This window comes from Mesocricetus auratus, unplaced genomic scaffold (assembly GCF_017639785.1).
Source record: "Mesocricetus auratus isolate SY011 unplaced genomic scaffold, BCM_Maur_2.0 Super-Scaffold_100027, whole genome shotgun sequence".
Taxonomy (NCBI): domain Eukaryota; kingdom Metazoa; phylum Chordata; class Mammalia; order Rodentia; family Cricetidae; genus Mesocricetus; species Mesocricetus auratus.
Genome location: NW_024429208.1, coordinates 17,540,190 through 17,547,570, shown reverse-complemented (window position 1 = coordinate 17,547,570; position 7,381 = coordinate 17,540,190).

Sequence of the window (7,381 nt, the reverse complement as noted above, 5' to 3'; positions counted from 1 at the left end):
TAATCATATTCTTCTTCCCCTTTCACCCCCCTCTTCCTCTTAGGTGAATCTCTTTCTGCTTCCTATCCAGTCCCTCTCCCACTGTGAAGCTGATTTTTGTTGTTTATTTGTGCCTGGCATTTAATTACTGTTGCCTGCATAAGCACAGCAGGGGATATTACTAACTTGAGCAAGAACCACTTACCAGTGGTTACAACACTCAGGAATGTGACCACTCCTCTCTCAACCACCATTAACTTGCCCATTGCTCCTCAGGGAGGGGTGGGGACTGCATGCCCCTTTCCCATTTGTGAGGGAACCTTGGTCACAAACCTTGTGCAGGGAACCACTGCTACTATGAGTTCATGTATGTAGCAGTCATATCATGTCCAGAAGACAGCTGTCCTTTCACAGCACGCCTTCCCGCTTTCCGCTCCTTTTGTCCCCCAAGTCACTGATATTGAGCCTTGGAGAGGGTTATATAGATGGTAGGATTAGAAGTGTGAGCCACTACACCCAGGTAGCCTTTTCTTAAATGAAGGGTGGAGTTGGCATCCTGCTCTCTCTCGATGACTTCCAAGAACACATGGCTTGCCATTGACATTTGCTTATGCGTCTAGCCTGACTACCTGGTCTTTGCTAGTGTCAGAGTTCTAGCTCCCCAACTAGTAGTCAGAGGCCAACACTCTTGAAAGCCTATGGTCCTAATAGGCTGTATCCCATGACCTCAATCCAGTCCCTAGATGTGTGTATTTGGATTTTCGTAGCTTAGGGATAAAAATATGCAGTATTCATTGAGTGCAAACTGTATGTCCTTTTATGGGTTTCTTTTGTGTGCCGTGTTGTGTAAGCCTGGTATAATCTTACAGATACATTGCTGTTACTTTATAGATAGGAAATGTGAAACATCTTAAACAGCTACCCCAATACTGAAGTTGGTAAGAAGTATATCTGAAATTTGAACTTGGGCCATGTAGATTTAAAGCTCACCTCCACATCTGCAGCAAGAAATTATTTGCCAACATTCTTTTAGCATCCAAGAGACTTTACATCATCATGGTATAACACTGCTCTCTCTTGAACACGTGTAAGTCACAGCAAGAGCACTGGGGAAGTGCCCCGGTTAGTAAAGTGCTTGGCACACAAGCATAAGGACATGAGTTGAATTCCCAGAAGCCGCATAAAAAAGCTAATTGTATACAATTGTAATCTGGTACTGGGAGTCAGTGACTGGAAGATCCCTGGGGCTCAAGCCAGTGAGAGACCCTGTGTCTCAGCATCTGAAGACAAACAGCTGAGGCTTCCCTGTGCTGGTGCCTGCACACACATGAACACATATGTAGTCATATAAGGTATGGCAAGAGTCCACTGGACATGAGGATATTTACTTTCAAATTTGTTTATTTTCTTTAGAAGATGGTCTACGTCTTTCATGTATGTAATTGCTGGGTGCTTATTGGCATTTATGAATACTGACCTAAGCCACTGGTTCTCAGCTGGGGTTATTTTCCTCCTGGGGAGGATTTTTTGGCAATCCATGGAAACATGTTTTGTCACAATGTGACGAAGGGATGCTATTGGCCAGAGGCCAGGGATGCTGCAAATATCTAAAGAGTTTTCTGGTCCAAAATATCGGCAATGCTGAGGTTGAAAATGATGGTCTATCATTTTCTACACCTCTATCATATCAGACAACCTCAATATCATCATTCAACAATCGGTGATTTTGTATTATTATGAGCTATGTCTGTCTGTGAAATCCCCCACGATAAATTTGACTAATAAAAAAATTAGAGTAAAACGTGTCCTCGTGCAATAATAAGCACATGCTGACAAGCTGATGTCTGCTTTAATAGTCAAATGTTGCTCCTCAGCTTAAACTTTCCTACCCTTCCCCTTAAATGCAATCAATTTCCTCAAGTATATAAGAGAACTATACCCAATTTTGTATATAATTATAGGTACTTACCATTGAAAAAAAAGAAAATGATGGTCTAGCCCAACTCCATTGCATGCAGGAGAAAGGGCGGGAGAGAGGGCAGGGCAGTTAAGAGTGCTTCCCACTCCTGCAGAGGACCCAGGCTCAGTGCCCAGTAACCCATGCTGAGTGGCTCACAGTCACCTGTAACTCTCAATTCAAGAGCAGCTGACATCCTCTTCTGGCTTCTGAGGGTACCTGCGTAGCCCCACCCACCCCACACATAAATTAAAAAATACGATAGACCATATAGAAAGAAACATTTCAAAGGTCACAACTTGCTCAATCCCAAAGGAAGCCAATGCTGAGAGAGGTGAGAGTCTACACAGCTTGACCTTTCCTGACCATCATGAGGTTTGCAGTGGTGAGTGGAGATTTTCATCAATGGTGCTTTCCTAGTTTGTTTTCTTAAGGTGTGATAAAGAGAAAGCCTTGGCCGTGGACCTGAAAACCCTCATTGTCTAATGCACCAGACAGAAGATTTGCTAATTAGGAATCTTCTAATTAGCCATAAGTGGAAAAAATTGTAGGGCTTCGGAACAGCTGCCAGAACCCCATTACAACCACGCCCCCAGCATCTATAAGGGCTTGAGTAGTGTGTAGTGCATACATGCCGGACAGGAGTCTCTCTGTTTCTCTCCTTAGAGCATTTGATGTACGAGGAAGAGACGACAGTGCCCTTGGCTGTGATTTGATCAATAAACAAAGCTAGGAAACTTGATCCTAAACTGTACTCTTTGTTGTGGGTTTTATGATTTGCAGATGAGGCAGCAGTCTTTGCTCAGATCTCTCAACTTTGCCTGCACAATTGCTGAGGTTCAGCTGTCTTGATTAGAAGGGGAGCGCTTCTGAAACTTCTAGAAGACCTGAACTGGGTCACCAGGAACTGTTGCCTCATCGCTAGGTTCCTTACTCAGGGCAAGAGCGAAGACACAGTTAAGATCTCTCTCCTCACCCTCAGTGGATTGAATACTGACTGCATGCTACACACTGATAGTGTTTTCTGCATCAGATTCTATTGCAAACAAGAGAAATACATTATCCTACACAGTCAATAAGTACCCTAAGTAAGTATGTAGCTTCACGTTGCTGACACACCAATGGCTTCAGAGACTCTGATTCTTTCCCTCATTGCGGCTGGTCTGGTCCTCAAGGGGAAGAGACTGGCAGGCACATGGCTGCTGCGGTGGTTCGGGGTGTCACTTCCTTCCTTGACAGGTTGCAATAGAAGAAAAAGATACGGGCTTCCTTTAGGTAGGTCTTGTTATTTTGTTTAGACAGGAATCTTTCCAGAGCCTCCCTACCCCCACCCCCACAGAGCGAGGCTAACCCCTCGGAACAGGTTAGTCAGAACAATGACCATGCTCTGTGAGCCTCCCAACAGCTAAGGAAAATGAGTTATCATTCTGGGTCTAATAGAGCACATCGCTATGAAGAGGAGAGTTAGCCACAAACAACCAGAGCTCTGTTAACAGAACGAAGCCATAGCTGGACTCAGGAAACAAACAAGGTGCCTGGGAAATACCTGAGTTGTTTTGGATTTCTATTGCTGCAACTTTAACTGGGGGCAAAGCAGAAGCCCTTTCCTAGCCTGTGTGTCACATTCCAAACAACAGAGGCGTCCAGATGAGCGGCTGGAGTCTTAGGACAATGCTAGTGGCCCCCTAATGAGAAAGGGCCGAGAAGTGGGTCATCCTTTGGTACCCACGCGCCCAAAGCCAGGGTCCCACATGGTGGTGTGGCAGCACTCCTAAGACAGCAAGTAGTGGTGATTCCAAGGCTGATACAAGATGGGAATGTGTGCCCCAGTTGGTTGACCAAGGAAAGGCCTGGGGTTTCCTCACTTCTTTTTTTCTTCATTGCTCTTTGTGACTAGTCTGTACCTTTAAGATGTCCCCTGAAGGTCATTTTCAACTGATTCACCCAGACCAACACTGGTGAGGGCCCCACAGGGAAGGATGCTGAGTGTGTAGCTCTTTCTACTGGGACCATCTAACCCGATGCACAGAACATCTGGGTTTGAGGCTGCAGTGTGTGGACACCTAAGCGGAGTCATTGTGTACCGACACCTGAGTTCTGGAGTCCGCATTCTCACTAACATGTACCCACGGAGAACTTGCTGAATTTCTCCAGGTTCCAGTATGCACGCCTATCTAGGAAACGTAGATAATGCTGACTGTCTTGCTCCTCGGAGTGGTTAATGAACTGAATCTGCACGTAGAGGAATCACAGGGAACATGGTCAGACACATAGTCTCAGTGGGTCGTTGAACATTGTCAGTAGCCGGTAATTTACAGTGTTCCATATCTGGCCAACTAACACCATAGTCACCAAAGTCAAGGTCCACGATTGGATGAAGTAGATTTCTTCTCATCATGACTGCTCCTCTGAGCCCCAAACTCTGTCTCCTGAAAAAAAAAAGTCTTTTAAACATGAAGTGAGGCTGGTGGAAGAATTGAAAAAATATTATATCTGAGGTTTAATTAAATGTAAGTGCTATAAATAGTGTGTCACTTCCCAGTGACAAGACCGTACATGCCAAGCTTAAGCATAGCTGGATTCCCAAGAACTGGATGTGGGCCTTTCTCCTCCTCCCCTCTTGGCCCTGCAGGGGTGCTCTCCCAGGCTGCAGAGGTTGGGGAAGTTTGTTTAAACTTCTGATTTGCAAACTGGAGGCCAGATCCCTCCTTGCCACTCTTCAAAGCCTTGGGTTTAATTAGGATGCAGATGTCCCTGCTGGTAATCTAGCATCTTTGCTGCCAAGGGGAAGGCCTTTGGCTATCTAGGGAGGGACCTGGGCAAAAAAGGACCCCTGTGTAGGGTTCTCCATCTTTGTGAGGAGAACATGGCGATGATGATGTATGAGACAGCTGTGCCTTTGGAGCCTGAGGGGGACATGACAGGGGAATAATATGAGAGAACGACCCTGTCTGCTTAATGGAGACTGATGGCCTTCGGCCTGTCTTCCTGGCATTGTTGGGGCTGGAGCTGAGCTGCCTTCTCCTGGCAAGTGTCACAGGATGGCAGGTTCAATATGCCAGCCACACTGCCCTCCGTGGTAGTCTTGCACCATGGTGGGGTGATGGGGCAAACACACGGAGGCATCATGTGGGGGCCCCTGGGGGAGCCCTCGCAGCCCCCCCACCTTGGCATTGACATGCGGGTGTCAGTGTGTCAGCAATGACAGTCCTCACTTGATTGGCCTTTGTTTTCCTCCCCTTTTCATTCTCCCCTGCTAGCCACCCCCAAATAACTAAGTTAAACTGAAAGTCTGAAACTTAATGATAAAAAAAATCCTCAATCCTCAGGAGGGCCCCCGTGCTCCCCCCTCCTGTCCCTTCTGGGCCCCAGGAAAGAAAGCTGAAGACTAGAGTAGGAATGTCATCTTTGAGAGTGGTTTTATTCATTTTCCTTCGAGGTTACCACATGTTTGGGAAGACAATTGATTTCACAGGTCTGTGTGGGAGGCTGAGGGTTTGGCTCTGAGGCAGCAGTAGAGAAGCCACCCTGAGAACAGGGTCCCTAATTGACACACAGCGAAGTCACTCTTCAAGGAATATTTTTTTCTCTCGGTGCTAATTTAAAAAAAAACTTAATTTTAATTTTAATCCAATTGTATTTTTTGAAAGTAGAGACACCATTTTCTTCTCCCTGTTACCTGTTATCCTCCCAAGCCCCTCCCCAAGATTTCCATGTGGGAGAGACAGACCAAATGTTAAATCATTGCTTCAGTCTCAAAGCAATTATCTTCGGCTACCGAGAGTCCAAGGCTAAGGCAAGGAACCCTTTCCTGGAAGGAATCTGAGTTTGGCTCTGCTTCCTCTGGTTTCCCACACCTCTAAATGAGATGTTTCTGGTCTGAGCCAGGTCTAAGGAAGGTGGGGAGAAGTAGGGGTTACTGAGCAGTTAATGAGTGCTGATGACTTTGCAAGTCTGCTGCCCACCTCTAAGGGGTTCCTGTTGCGGATCCTTCAAGATGCTACAGATGTCAGCTCAGATGGCCACATTCCCCTGAAAGAAATGATTTCTGATTCTAAATAAATAATAGGCCAAACTGAAAAGAGAAAGATAGAGAGAAAGAATGGAAAACCTCAATCGCTGGATCTGTGGGTGGCGGTGGGTACATGCTGCTGTTTTAGAAGTTTAAATGTGGATTCCTCCGCATTTGCTCTATTTAAAATGGCGTGGTAGCTTTTCACGCCCTCTGAGAAGTTAATAGCCCACCTTAAATGAAATGGTAGCCTGAAGTGGAGCAGTGTTTTTGTTGCTAATTATACTGCCCTGTGGGAGGAGTACATGTGCTTTAGAGAATTTAGGGAGATAGGGTTAACCCCCCAAACAGCTACCAGGATGATTGGGATCCAGGATCTGCCTTTGATTTACCTGAGAGTCACCGGATATGAAATAGACAGGAGAGGGAGGGGCTTATGGACTCGCCCCAACATTCAATACTCAATTGTTTTGAGTCTTCTCCTCTGATCAGGGAAGTCCGAGTTCAGCTTGGAATAGGTGAGAGGAGGCTCTTGGCCACGCCCATGGCTCTGCCTTCAACTTCTGCGGAATCGGTCAAGCCACAAGGCTGACCCTGTAGTAGATGTGGGCCCTGGGTGAATGAGTGGAGTTAGGGAAAGGGAAGGAAATGGCAGAGAAGGCTCATGTGGGTGGGAGGCCGTTCCAAATTCAGGAGATGACAAGAAAACTGCTGTGGGTCTCATGCTGAGGCTCCTGCATTTAATCTCAGCCCTGTGGTCTCCAGCCTTGCGTGGGACCTTGGCTGGGATCAGACCTCTCAGCATCACCAAAAATCTCCCCACCCCAAATGGAAACTCTATTGTATTGGCTGCCAAGGAGGAGTATTATTTCAAATGCTGAAGAATTACAGACAAGAAAAACAAATAAATCAATGAGACCCAGGGGAAGGATGGAATATGGGGTTTCAGACTGCAAAGGCAATGGCAGGTTTCATGAAATTAAAGGATTTTTTTAAAGGGTTGCTTTGGGCACAGTTTCAGGAGGAAGTGCTGGTTATTAGGACAAACAATTGTTAATCTAATCTCTGTCAGAGATGTAGCTACAGTTAGGAACACATTAAGATATTCTTCTGGATTTTGAATTTTCAACTAGATGATCTCATGTGAAATGAACTCTGCATGAAGAAAATATTTTAAGGGAGAATTGCGCTTGTTTCTGATCCCCATAAGAAGGTTAGAGGAAGACTTCGAGCTAGTAGAGCCACCTCCATTTTGGGGGTTAAATTGTCCTTGAACTTAGATCTCCTTTAAAGGTTCCCCTGCTTGCTTCCATTCCGGGCATGCACCTGTGACTGGAAGGCTCACTACCATCTGAACGCCACGGCTATACCTGGCTACTTCTCTGTTCGCTACCAGACTGGCCTCTTGAAGACGGAAAATATCTGGAGCACAT